Source organism: Puntigrus tetrazona, chromosome 19, assembly GCF_018831695.1.
Source record: "Puntigrus tetrazona isolate hp1 chromosome 19, ASM1883169v1, whole genome shotgun sequence".
Taxonomy (NCBI): domain Eukaryota; kingdom Metazoa; phylum Chordata; class Actinopteri; order Cypriniformes; family Cyprinidae; genus Puntigrus; species Puntigrus tetrazona.
The window spans coordinates 19,491,332-19,505,621 of record NC_056717.1 but is presented as its reverse complement, the minus strand read 5'-3'; the positions used below and the strand labels follow the sequence as shown (position 1 = coordinate 19,505,621).

Here is a 14,290-nt window from a genome sequence, read left to right as displayed (position 1 = left end):
TTTTTTTTTTTTTTCTAACTGAATCAACTCTCTAATAGTGGCTTTTGTTCGAGGGTCGCACTATTCCAGTTACGCTGTTTTTGAGTCACTAAAAAGAGTCGTCAGAAAAAGTAGAATGAGAATGTTTGAGCATGTGCATATTACTTTCATTACGCTTTTCAGAATGACAGATCCCTTTGCCTGTAACCTCAGGTGCTCCTCTCAGAATGTTTTAATGAATGCGATTGGGTTGTAATCGGCTGTCTCTTCCGCTATGTTTTGTGCTGTAGTCCACTTTTAAAGCCTCTAGCAGCTCAGAAAAAGGGAACACTGAGCACCAATTCTGAATCTAAACGACTAAAGGGAGTCTTGCAGACGTTATAACCATACACATATCCGCATCAAGTACGCCGTTAGGGCCTAATAGTGAGAAAATGAGCCCTCCATTTTGGCTCAGACCTTCCAGCGCACTTGTTCGAACTTCCCTCTCATGTTCGCATTACTCTGATTATACTTAATTCACAATGACGGATCACTTTCCATTGACCTCAGATGCAATAATAGACTCTTCCAACAGGCTTCTTAAGTAAACAAAGCAGGGACCTACACATCTGTTGCACATAATTACCCATTAGGGGTATTACACTGAACAGAGCTAATAACACAGAGATTTCATTAGCCGCGTCTACTAGGGCTTTCCTGTACGCTGGGACTCTCTCTCCCAACTCTGACAGATGCTATCATGTCATTAGAGACCCTTCAGGAATCAAACCAGCTCCCAGAGTCATTTTCTTAATGCCTGAATGAAATTAAAATACGGCTGCGTGGTAATTTAGGAACGGGGAAAAGAAACGGTGATGGATTTTCTTAGAGGAGAATGTCCTCTGTATCTCGCTTTCACCTTGAGTGGTTTTCTTCGCGGATAAAGAGTATTTTGTCTACGTCTCTGACGCAGGGTGATCAATATCCTGACATGCAGGAAAGAAAAACAGGGATGACATCCTCTCAAAGGAGAGATACGATAACGACGCTCGTCTCCAGCTCGCTCTATCCAATCCAGCATGATTCCCCGCGTTCTTTGAAGCCTGATCTCTCTGCCGCTCTCTAACTTCCTTCGTCTTATTTATTCCCTCTTCTTTTGTTTCCCCTGAAGCCCGATCCAGGCAGATCATATCCAGTGATCATCCAAGGTGACATTGATTTGATTGGACTCTCGCGAGCGCTCCGCTTCTGTTACGGGGCGATGGGCCTCCGTCCCAGCAGTTGTTTCTCTCGCTGACAGACACACGCTGATGAACGGGAACGGCTGTATCGGACAGATCCACCATGTCGAGAGATAAAGAGATAACCGGCTTGCGGGGGAATCTGTCTTTCCACCCGTAGGTCCAGAGGCATCCGTCAGAGCCGGAAACACAATCGAGGATGATTCATCAGATCTCGCTGACCTTCTAGTGTATGACCTTTGACCCGCTGGTAGAGCTGGATATAAAAAGGTGAACAACAGCTTTTTCCTCTCAGATCCTGTTATTCGTATCGATTTAGAGACAACCTGAAATTCAATTGAGTTTATTTATTAATCAGTGAATGGATGGGCTTCGATTTTGACGTTTAAAATTAAAATTCAGTCATGCATGACTACAATCCTTTTTCACCAGGCATTTTGTATTATGGCTCTCTTAGTTATATATTAATAAAATTATAATGCTGTTGGCTTACAGACTTGATATGTCCATCCCCTCTCTTCAACTACTACTTAAATACCGTTCTATCCTATAAGTCATGCAATAAATACATTTATTTAAATGAATAATAATGTATTAAACTATTATAAATAATTATGAAATAATTAGAATATGTATAGACTTTCCCCTCAATAAATACTTAATATGCTGTAGTTGGTAAGTTTAGGTATTGGGTATAAAAATATATTAATCTGTGCTTAATTAGGACTAATAATTGGCTAATATTCTAGTAAAATGCATGCTAATAAGCAACTTATAGGTGTAAACATAAAATAAAGTGTTACCAATTAAAAAATAATAAATAAATAAAAAATTATATCCAGTATTTTTACTATTAATAATATGTTGCTTGCAGAGTATATAGCTAATTCTGGTTAATTTTTAATCTTTCCAGCCAAATCATTTGCTGCAATAAGAACAAGCCAGTTAAACTAAATACTAGTTATGGGTATTCCACAAAAACCACAACAAAAAAGCATTTCATTCATTTTAAAAGGAAATGCTGTAGTATCCTTCTGTTTTAATTGGAAATACATTAACACTGATACACTGGACTTGTCAGGCCATTTTTTTTTATAACTATCTGTGCTAAAGAAAACTGAAAAAAGCCATTTATCTCTCTTGTGCCTTTTTGCATTTTTGTGCCTATATCAGCTCTGTAATTCATCCATGCTGACTGAAGTCCTGAAACAAATGCTCCAGACATTGTGTTCGGTTATTACTCCCATAAATAAAACCGATATGTGTTTTTGTTGCATAGTGAGGGGCATTTGGAGAGAGATTCATATTATTCATCTGCGTTACTGTGCGACAGTCAGGAAATGCAGGCGTAAGAAAGTGTGTGTGCGCGCTCATGAGAGAGGATTTCTTTGGCGTCACGAACCACTCTTTGGCGACGAGACGGCAAGAACAGCAGTTCATCAAAACAAGCTGCTTTTGGAGGCTTTGTTTTCGCTGACAGTGATCTATAATATTATCTGCGCCGGTTGAGTTTCACAAAATTACAGAATCTGTTACTTCGGCGCTCGTTTCAAAGATGTCTGAAAAAATCTTCAAAGCGCTAGTCGTTAGTGCAAGGTGTGCATCGGTCGCATTTCAGTTGCAGGGTTGTTTTGTGCTTTTTATTAAGATCGAATGTTTTTTGCATGCGTTTATGAGAGTTTTATGCAAATTAGGTAATGGCTCAAAAGCGCCCTGCGTTGGATGCCAGTTTCTGATTTTGCTATTTAGGTCCTGGTTATACCACACTGTGATTTATACTGTATTTAGGGCCTGGTTGTGCTGGATGGTGAATTAGTAGGGATTGAAACTAAAAGATAACACATGCAAATGAGTTTGTTCTATAAATGTGTTTGAGAGAAGCTTTTAAGCTCGTTCAGGTGACGTTGTGGGTATACATCCAGTGTGATCTCATTAGAATTTGCTGTTAATCACCTGGAATGTGAGAGTTTTTTTTTTTTTAGCACCTTTTATTTATTTTTATTTACATTTTAGACTTGGTGATATGCATCTCTGTGATTATGTAAACCCTGTATGCGTTTAAACTCTAACGTTCATATGTTTGGATTTTATTCAAAGCGACCTCCAGCGCATTCAGTTGATCAGTTTTATGATCGGTTTTCCCCTGGGAATCCAAGCCATGACCTTGGTGTTATTAGTGCCATGCTCTACCGTTTGGTGATTTCATGTAATTCGCTTAACATATAAATGTATTTTTATGTAAAAAAAAAAATATATATATATATATATATATATATATATGAATACTAATGAGATCATATAGATGGATTGTAGTTCATTAAAGCTTACGTAATAGAAAAAAAGGATTCCCTGGATGCACATTCCAGACATGCGACCCCACAATGACAAACAGTCACTGTGTTTGTGTGTATACATAGATCACCATATATCTACAGTAAAAGAGCACTGGATTTAATTCATGACTTCTCACAGCCATGCAGCACACGCTTCATCGAAAGAGAAGCGCTTCATAATGGGACGCGGGTTGTTATTCAGACACCTGCGTGGAATTATTCTTTACAGCATTCTCAAAAATACATTACGGATGTAATTTCATGCTCGCAAAAGGGGGGAGGAATGGTTAGAGTCGTATTTGCAACAAAATAATACATGACGGCTGGGGTTCTGTTGGAAGAATAGGAAATCCACATTTCAATAGAAATGTTTAGGTTGAAAACAACTTATTGCTTATCTGCTCTATTGACAACGGGTTGATGATCAGCAAGGAAAATAATTTCGGCTTTTCCTCAGGTTGTAGGTAATCATGTTTACAGTAATGCATTTTGAAGTCATTTCAGAGGGTTTAAAGGCAGATACGTACTGCTTCTATTTTGGTGCTAATGTGGATTCTCAAGCTGTGAGGAAATCCTTCAACAGGTTTACTTGTGTATATACGAACTTTGCCCACTTTGTTCTGGAACAGTTTTTCTTCATCGGTTTTCATGATTATGCATTCAAATCGATTATGCGACGAATACGAACGTTTGGGAAAAAAACAAAGATACGAGGGATTTTTATAAAGGGATGATGTACAGGAAATGCACATCACAGATCTACATACTTGTATCAAAAAACGCAGACTTTGATTTTAGTCAAATAAATATTAATTGAACACGATTTCTCCAGTCTTCCATGAAAATTATTCCAATATGCCGTTTTGCTCACGAAACATTAGAAATGCTGAAAACAGTCTGTGCTGCTTAATATTTTAGTGGAAACTGTAATGGATTCTTTTGAAATGGATATACGTTTCAGAAAATTCCGAGTGTATTCAGTGTCACTTTTGGCACATTTAATATGTTCTTACAGAAAAAAGATCATTTTTAATCTCAAATATCTCAACAGTTGTGTGTGTGAATGTCTTGCCTCATAAACTTCCTCTGTGCTGTTCTGTAAACATCTTTTTCTTCGGGGAGAGTGAAGGGATTTCTGTAGTATAATTGACAGAAATGTCACAGTAGCTGTTAACAGCTAATCTGTATTGAATCCAGATCATCCCGCCAACTTCTAAAACGGTTGTTCTTGGTTTGTAGAGAAGTTAAAGAGCACTAGTCTCATGAATGATTCGTACTGACACTTGAACTCTAATTCTTGCATTATTTAGATTAGTCGATTAAAGAAATACTCTTTCTCCGCTAGATGAGAAACTACCAGCAGCTGTAAGAGTATCTAACCCCACACACACACACACACACACACACACACACACACACACACACACACACACACCAACCAACCATCCGGGCAGCTCTCAACAATAAAACAAAAAGAGTTGTTTTGAAAAGTATGAAATGTGCATTTTAGCTTCAACATCAGGACACAAACTGTGCCGAATATTTACTTTCCATCCAATGCATCTGTCCACTCTTCAATTGAGCACAGACCCCTAGTGTTTCTGTGTTTGTGTGTGTGATTGTCTTTGACCCTGACTGCTGACAGCCCTCTCTTTTTTTCTGCTTTCAGCCATGTTTTTATGCCAAACCCGTCCACCAAATGCACACAGATGAACGGACCAGCTTTTTACAAAGGTAACAGCCTGTCAGAGGCGAATGACGCTTGGACTCCTCATAAGTGTATTTAAAACATACGTGAAGAAATGGTTATGTACGGTGGAAAAGATTCTAGTAAGGTCGGGTTGTTTAGTGTTTACGTTCATTCATTTATTGACATTTATTCATTTAGTTATGGATCCTCTGCAGTGAATGGGTGCCATCGGAATGAGAGTTATGAAATAATAACTAAATAATACACACCCCTCCAGTGATGTGAAAAGCTGGGTGTTTATAGTAAACAAATCCACCAATAAGGTGTTTTTTTTTAACTCCCAGGTGAAAAAAAAGTTTATCTGAATCAAGAGAGAATGAGAATCAAAAATGGCCGGGAACGTTCTAAAAAATAGTTTTTGATGTGAGAGAACAGACGATGGGCCTCTTCTCTGCAGGAAGCTTTATGATGAATTATGGATTTTGTGATGTTTTTTTTTTTATCCGCTGTTTAGACTCTCATGTCTGACGGCACCCATGTGCTACATTTGTCTAAATCGGTTCTGATGGAAAAAAAAACAAAAATAGATGACCTGAAGGTGTTTTAGATTTGTGGCATTTTTTTTGTTTTTGGATATTGCATATTCAGAGTATGTTTGTCTTTTTGATCAGTAATGCTTCATTCAATCAAAAATATATTTTTTGATTCCTATTAATTTTTTTTTATATATACATAAAGATCTTTATATGGAGTGATATTATTTTGTGTTTTCAATATGCATTTAAACTAGCCCCCAATTTAAAAATCATCCGGACATTTTGTGCATTGTATTGTTTTGTGCTTTTGAAAGGAGGAACGTTTTAGCGTCTCTGTGGCGTCCCATGAATTGGTGAAATGCGAGCGTGTGTGATTTGTACATGCTGTGGGACAGACGGTGGATTTTTTATTTATTTATTTATTTATTTTTTGAAACATCCATTTCCCTCAGAGTCTGAGCGATTATTATCAACAACTTCCCCTCTAACTGACCGCAATTTTCCTGGGAGGCTGTAAGGAAGACATTATATTTTCCCCATGCACACAGACGAGGCTCTCATTACAGATCAGCTGAATTATGACATCATAGACGGATGATTCATTATGATTCGGTGGCGTTATGACATCACCAGCCTAACACAATTGAACGGTGGCTCTGAAACACATTTTTGCCGAGTAGATATCTGCTTTCCCTTCTGTTTGATAGCGTTCGCTCTATAACGCTAGAATATATTGCACACATCCGCAAATAAAACTGTGACATCATATAAAACGGCCATAAAGCACGTGACTTTGCCTCCCTTTCTCTCTTTAATGATAACCGAGACTCCGGCGCAGAGCAGCTGGACAAGTGAATGAATTAATAATGGCATATCCCATATCTCATAAATAAAATGTTTCTACAAATATCTGATCTCTTAAATACCGGCAATCGACAGCGCTCGGTCTGCTTTTGGGGAAGTGCTTTCTAAAAGGAACACAAACCTTTAACATCGTCTCGCATGATCAAGATATATATAATAGCACAGCACAATCAGCACCAAAACAAGATATGGATACTTGCCTGCATTGTGCTGTGGCTGTAGATATGAAACATTCACTTTATTTTTTTTTAGTTTTCTGAAAGCAATCATCTTTAATAGAAACATTTGAAACAATGTATTTACACTACTGCCATGTCTTTTATAGATTTCTTTTAATAAGATATTTTTACGATCACTCGCACTGTGAGGAATTTGTTTGTAATTTATTTGTTTTTGCTTGTCTTATTATTATTGTTATTATTATTATTATTATTATTCATAGCTATGAAGTGTCCTTCTACATTCTTATTTGTGCTATTTGATATCAATAAAGCAAGTTTTACAAATACATATGAACATTTGAACTCTGATGTTTACATATCAGTGTTTGAATTCATAGATTCATTTTATTGTATTAAATGTATTTTAACGTAATGTTTAAATGTTAATATTAACTATTAATTCAATGGACATTAAAGTGATTTTTGAATTAAATGAATACAAGCTTACATGTTATGTTATTAACATATCATGCATTATTATGTAAATGTTATGAAAATGTTTTAAATTAGTACTAATTTAATAATTATATTTTTACATTAAATTTTAATATCTACAAAAAGGTGTAGTGAACTTTGCTTTCGCCAACCCGGGGGCCGAAAATAGTGTAGTGATGGGAACACTTAATGATATCTGGATCATGCGTCAAAAAGCATCACATAAAAAAAATTGGTGGGAACTCTAACCTGTAAAACCTTTTTTTTTGTATCCTCTTTGTCTCTTTAGGATGGAGACTCAGGACGCGCTGCATCTGTTGGTGCCTCGCTGGACGAAGATTCTGAATGAAGTCTGAACGTAGATCATCTCTTTTTCTCAGACTGGTTTTATGCCTCAAAGCTGGAGACTCAGGACTTGTTATTGTCTCTTCCTTTGCAGGACTCAGACTCGGTGCCAGAGACACAGAACGGTTGTTTCTGGAGACTCTGAACTTTGGTCATCCGCTATTGTCTCAGATCAGTGGTATTCTGTTGCAGTCCTGTAACAGGCCGGTGACCCAAAACAAGGAGTGTCTTTTGAGAAGGTACCTTTTATCTCTTTCCAATAAGGAGGAAATTGCAATCTGGCGCTTCTCTATTTCCATTCTGTGATTGGCTGATCCCATCACAACGGGGGGCACGGTGTGGCCCACTCTTGTTTCCTCCTGTGGAACTTATTTGCATAGTCCAAACACAAAGTTAGAGAGTTTCACCAGCGCTTTTCTCACTTTCCAAACCATGACCAGAATATATTATGCAATGTTACGAACACATTAAGTCCGAACATGATGGAAGAAGGTTGAACAGTCATGCATGCTTTCATTTGTCCATTAACGGCAGAGTTTGTGTAAGACGTTACGCTACACGTCGCTGTCGCTGAGAATACTTACTCCTCTGAATAAGTATGAGATGTGTGTGTTGTAGTTTGCATTAGTATAAGGTTTGAGAACATAGTTCTGAATGGATTTGGATGGATCTCTTTTTGTTTCACCCACATTTTTATGGCGGTCACAGGCCAAAACCTTAGGAATGAATCTGTCGGTGGGTGAAGGGCAGCAACTGCATTTCGACCAACGAGAAGTTCAGTGGTTTTACCAAAGGCCCTTTAAGAGGTGTCCGGCCGTTGTACAGCATGGCATCTTTATCTGATGGCATTGGGCAGTTTGCTCATGTTAGTCCACCAAGATCCAAACCTTTGTGATCAGAGAGGTCCCCCGCCGTAAACTGGGCCGTTCACTATAAATATATACAAAACTCTCTATTTGTATATAAAATGACATGAAATCAGGTGTTGATATTCTTCCTTTTAGTAATTATTCAAATGTACAATTACATAGAAAGAAATGTATATAAATGAGAACACGCTCATGTAATAACTTGAATAATAAGGATGTGTTTAGGTTGATCTTTTCTTTGTGTGGTTTGATCTCTAAAACTGCTTTTTGTCTGAGATTTTAAAGGGATCATGTAAATGGATAAAAGAGTGAAGTTGACGCTTCACATGAGTGTAATGAAGAGGTACATCCATGCAGATGAGAAACAGCAGCAGTGTTTGTGCTGACTTTGTTCTTAGTGGCTTGACTATAAATAATGATGTCTGCTGCATGAAGACATTCATCTTCTGTTAGGAGTGAATCTAATGTATATATATATATATATATATATATATATATATATATATATATATATATATATATATATGTGTGTGTGTGTGTGTGTATATGTGTGTGTGTGTGTGTGTTCAGACTTTAAGCTGATTTAGATGTAAATGTAAATTGCCAAAAAAAACAGCCCCATTTTGAGGGAACTTGAGGGAAAACGAGCTTAATTGTCAGGAAAACGAAAAATAAATATTAACCGTCTCGAGCTTTTTTCATTTTTTTATGCATAATTTAATTAGTATTTTCTTTTGATTTTTAAAAAGAGACATGTTTTTGTGAAATGCACACTTAGACTTCTGACTGACTGAAGAGTTTTCTGGAGTGGGTGAGTTTGAATAGTGCTTTTTATTTCATTGTGCTTGTGTGATTTCCATCAGAAACAGCTGTGTTGAATGGTTCCCCGCTAAAGGTTTTAATTGGACTGAAGGTCATTTGAAAGCACAGCACGCTGGACGCTGCTTCATTCAGGTGAAAGTTTTCATTGTTGTAGCCACAAAACCTCTCAGTATAAAGCTGCATAGACTCCCATTTTCCTTTGATTTATTAGAAAAAAAAACACGGGGAACCAGAGATTTCTTGAGAGCGGAGTTTGAGTTGAGGTCAGTTCATCGTATACATATGATACAGGAAAAAAAATAATCCTCAGTATCTCATTAATGTTTCAGGCTTTTGCTTTTTTTTTATTTTTTAGATTTTCTGTTACATATTGCATCGGAGAAAGGAGATTCCTGGAAATCTCCCACATCACAGATTAAGATTTTTGCATGTTCAGTTATGTATACATTCTGTGCACTTATTTATGTAATAATTGACCATGGTTTGTTTAAAAATAAAACATTTCAACCATTGCATATTTATTATTATTATTATTATTATTACAGAATTGATAATAAAAATGTCCATTCAATTGCTTTATTATTTATTGATTGCTTATAAAAATCATTGACTGAATTCTATTTTAATGAACCTAAATTTTAAATTGTTTATAAACTAGGGAACAAAAAACTTTTTTTGTCCACTGTATTACATATTGTGCTTTCAAATTTTGAGTGCTGATTATTAATTAATTAATTGATGATTAAAAACATTTTTTCAATTTCAATTTTCGGCAAAGTAAAAAAAACAACAAAACTAATTTTTGGTCTTACTGTTTGAGTAAAAAAAAAAAGAAAAGAGAAGAACATTTTAATTTATTACTATTATTACTGAAAAAAGTTAGGAAGACAAGACTTTATGATTATGAATATGTTTGATTCACCCCTGTTTTTTGAAAATCATATACGTGTAAGTATCCTGTCTTTCACTGTAAACATTGGCACTGTATTGTACTTCTGCAGTTTTTAACAGTACAGTAATTGACAGTGTTTTTCTCATTGTAAGAAAATACATTAAGTTTGAGCTAAAAGAATAACCTCTGAGTAATGAAATCTTTCTCTGCTTTGTGTGTGTGTGTGTGTGTGTGTGTGTGTGTGTGTGTGTGTGTGATTGAGTCACAATCTGCTCATTCTTTTGGAAAACAATGAACGTGTTTTTTTTTTCCTATAGCTAGTTGCCTGTTTTAGTGTGTGTGTGTGTGTGTGTGTGTGTGTGTGACTCTGAATCAAGGTTAAAAACACTCGTTTCTCGTATATTGCGTCATGAGTCAAACAAAACGGCTCACACAATCACATGGACTCGAGTGTTTGTCTACGTCTCATTATAAATGTTGTTGTGTAAATGTTGCTTTTGTGTCCAATAGCACAGCTCTGCACTATTTATTAAATTCTCTCCATTCAGAGCGTCTCTTAACATTGCTGTGTCTGTGGAGTGTGCTTACAATGCATTCTGGATTGATTTTGCTCCTCTTTCCTCTGCACACAACATTTGACTATAAAATCAGCGCACCCATCTCAGTAGCACAATAGAGGACAGCATTTATGGCAACGCAACAATATAGAGACTGGAAATTAGCTGAGAGTGCAGGATGGAAAATAAATTCAGGGGAAAAAACAAAGCCTGTTTATTTAGGTCCGCTCATGGTTGAGATGAGCTTCACCGTTGCTTTAGGAATTTATGTTGTTTTTTTTTTTTTTTTTTTTCTTTAGAGGTAAAGGAAATGTCTGTATGTGCTGGCAGAATTGTTTTTTTTTTTTTTTTTTTTTCCTGCAGTGTTGATCTCTAAGTAATTGATCGCAAAGTGCACATCTTTTACAGATCTCTCTCTTTTTGATCATAGCATAAACAGAAGCACAGAGGACTTCTTTTAATGTCAAAACATGTCCAGGAAGGCCAGACAGCAATATTCCATCTTCTTGTGATCTTATGTCCTGCTAAATCTAAACATTTGGTCACATAATAACTTCAATTCAATTTGGTAATCCAGGAATAATGTCCTTTTGGTTTGTACAGTGAAATATAATCCGTGGACTGCTCCATTTTAATGGACTTTTCCTGTCAGGACCGGACGGAAAGAGAGAGAGAGAGACAGAGAGAGGTCTAATGGGAGACATGGCTCCGGTTTTACAGCGTCTCATTTGGCTACTAAAGACCTCTCTCTCTCTCTCTCACACGCACACACACACACACATAGAGTCTCTCTCTCGTACACACTCTTGCTGTTAATGCAGAAAGCAGACAGGCTTTTCTGGACAGATTGGCAGAATAGCAGCACTTAACCCTGAGCTAAATCTGACGCTGCTAAATATCCAGACAGCACTCTGTGGAGTGTGAGAAAATAATAGATGCAGAGATTGCAGGGCAGACAATATTTGTATGCATAACGGGGTACGTTGCTGTCCTAATTTTGATGCCACTCTTGCATTTTGGGTGACAAACCTTCCTCTATTTGCAAAGGAGAGATGAGCCTCATCTTTCTGAACGTTATTCCTCCACAGATGGCATAAACCATCAAACCGTGGAATATAGTGTTCATTGATGCATTCATACATGCATAAGTGCTTAAAATTACCATATACCATATACCAAAATACAGTAACCGTAATTTATATGTGTGTGAGCACCATCAAGCTCTTGACTTGATGTCTTTGTTGTGGATTTCGTAAATTAACTCTGTGGTGAAAGTACATTGTTTGTTGTACGAAATAAGTTGTAATTGTGAATGTTGACTTTTTAAAAAAAAGCGCTGCTTAATGGCAGGACAATAATTGTACTGAAGGTACTGTTGTCCTTAAGGAGGCACAAAAGGACATTCTGATTCCAGGAATCGTTGAACCCGGCTTTTAAAGGTATTTGTGAGTCAAGTTACAATTAGTGTTTCTGAGGAAGAACGGTTAAATATTACATTTAGTGGTGTAAGGTCGCGGAAAGCTGTTTAGCATTTTGAGGCAGTTTAATCAGATTTGAGATTCTGGTTACTTGGTACTAATTAGAATTAGATTCTAAACATGCTCTTCTTCCTTTAACCAACAATCTGGCAAAACGCGCTTTCTCACCCACCAATTATTTTCCATTTACAAGGCAGGTTCTCCGCCAGAAGCACCTGGATGGGTTTCTCGGCTGTGTTGACCCAGTGCTGGGTCAGATGTCTGACACCCGAGAAGGAGAAACGCTCTCTGTGACAGAATCGTCCCACACACCGTCGTGTTCATCTTCACTGAAGTGCAAATTAATCAGAGAGAGTTCAAGAAAGAAGAGGTGGGTGGTTAGAAAACTACAGTCCAGTCAATGCACTTTAGTCTAATGCAGAAATTTCTGTATTCATGCATTTATACATTTATAAATACATTTGATATACTAAGATGCACTGCAATTGAAAGTTTCTTTCGTTCTCTCTTTCTTTCTCTTTAAGCGTTTAAGCTGTCTCATTAAAAAACAATTTTGCTATACAATTGTCAAAGTGTGGTTGTAGACGAGCATATAACATCTTTTAATCAAGGTGAAGCCGGAGGAGAGGAATCCCGAGGCGACGGATGGTTGATGACAGACCAAGGCAGAGCCGGAGGGACGATGGAGCCTTGTGGAGCTGTTAGACTGATGGGCCACAGTGGAGAGGAGGGAGCTAGGAGCCAAGGGGGAGCCGAGGGGTCTACTGGCCGAGGTGGTGTCCAGGACACGGAGGTTCGACGACGAGGTGAGGGATTCTCCACTCACGGCGGCGATGGTGACAGGCAGACCCGTGGCGAGCACCAGAAGATGAGCGGAGGGTGAGTGCAGGGGATGCTTGGAAACATCTATGGCGGCTGGATAGAGTGGGCAGACTTTGTGTGCAGTCACTGGAGGAGGTGCTGGCTGCACTGTCACCGGAGGAGGCGTGGGCATGGCCTCTGGAGGGCGTCCTTGGGGCAGGCATTCAGGACGGCTGGATGAAACCAGGAACTCAGGATACAGAGGTGGTGCCAGGTCCTGTAGATCCAGCAGCCCCAGACGTATAATCAGCTCATCCTCAGCCGTGGTGCAGTGAGCGGAGCTCCACTCCGCGCTCTCGCTGTACCAGGCATACTCCACCGTGGCGTGCTCAGTTGGCGGATCTAGCGGCGATACTCGGCTCTGTCGCTCTCTCAGGCGATGGCTCGGTAGTCACAGAAACAAACTGGACTTAAAATACACAAAGCAAATTACTAAATTAAAAAGACACAGCTGAACACAATAAGACAATTAACTGAAATTAGGGCACACCGAGCACATGGGACAAGAAAACAAAAAGAGTCCAAAGACGTGACAACAATGCTATACAATTATGCATTTATATATTCATTTTCATTCACTGTATGCATATTACATTGCATTCACGTTATACTCTATGTATTTAATCAGATTATTTACATTTTGTTTTTGAATAAAAATAACTATAATTTACTTTTTTTAATCATTCACTTTTTTACTTTTTAATTTTGTCTAATTTTATTTTTAATGTTTATTTAATTTTAGTACATTTATTTGGGGTAAATGGTGTTTTAAATAGTGTGATAATAGTGTGCAATGCTTAATGTTTACGAGAAAGTTGTGGATTTAAACTAATTTCCTTTTAATGCTAAATTAAACTAACTAGTTGTAAAAAAAAAAAAAAAAAAAGAACTAGTATTGTAAAACTAACTAGTTGCATCAATTGTAATAATTTATACTTGTGCTGCTACAATTCCAGAGAAGTGAAGCTAATTACAAATGTTTGTTGTTTTTTATTAGTTCTTATCTGGATTAATGGCAAGTTAGTATCTCTACTGATACTTTTCAAGTCCATTCTAGGTAAACTCCATATATTTAATCTGTGTGCTGTTCACGGTATATCAGATACGTCATGTCTCTTTTGGCCTGAGTGTTTCTGGTGATTTGTGTATTTTTATTGCAATTTTGTGTCTTGCAGTTGCTTTTTT

The 14,290-nt window shown here is 37.5% G+C and overlaps 1 long non-coding RNA gene across 1 annotated transcript in view; it reads left to right on the top strand.

Moving 5' to 3' along the window:
* Positions 1–7,668, top strand: part of LOC122324126 — a 30,750-nt gene extending 23,082 nt beyond the window's left edge. Inside the window, exons 3-4 of the long non-coding RNA XR_006247104.1 lie at positions 5,205–5,269; positions 7,571–7,668. This is a non-coding gene — a long non-coding RNA (uncharacterized LOC122324126). The remainder of the gene's footprint in view (positions 1–5,204; positions 5,270–7,570) is intronic.
* Positions 7,669–14,290: the final 6,622 nt, after the last annotated feature.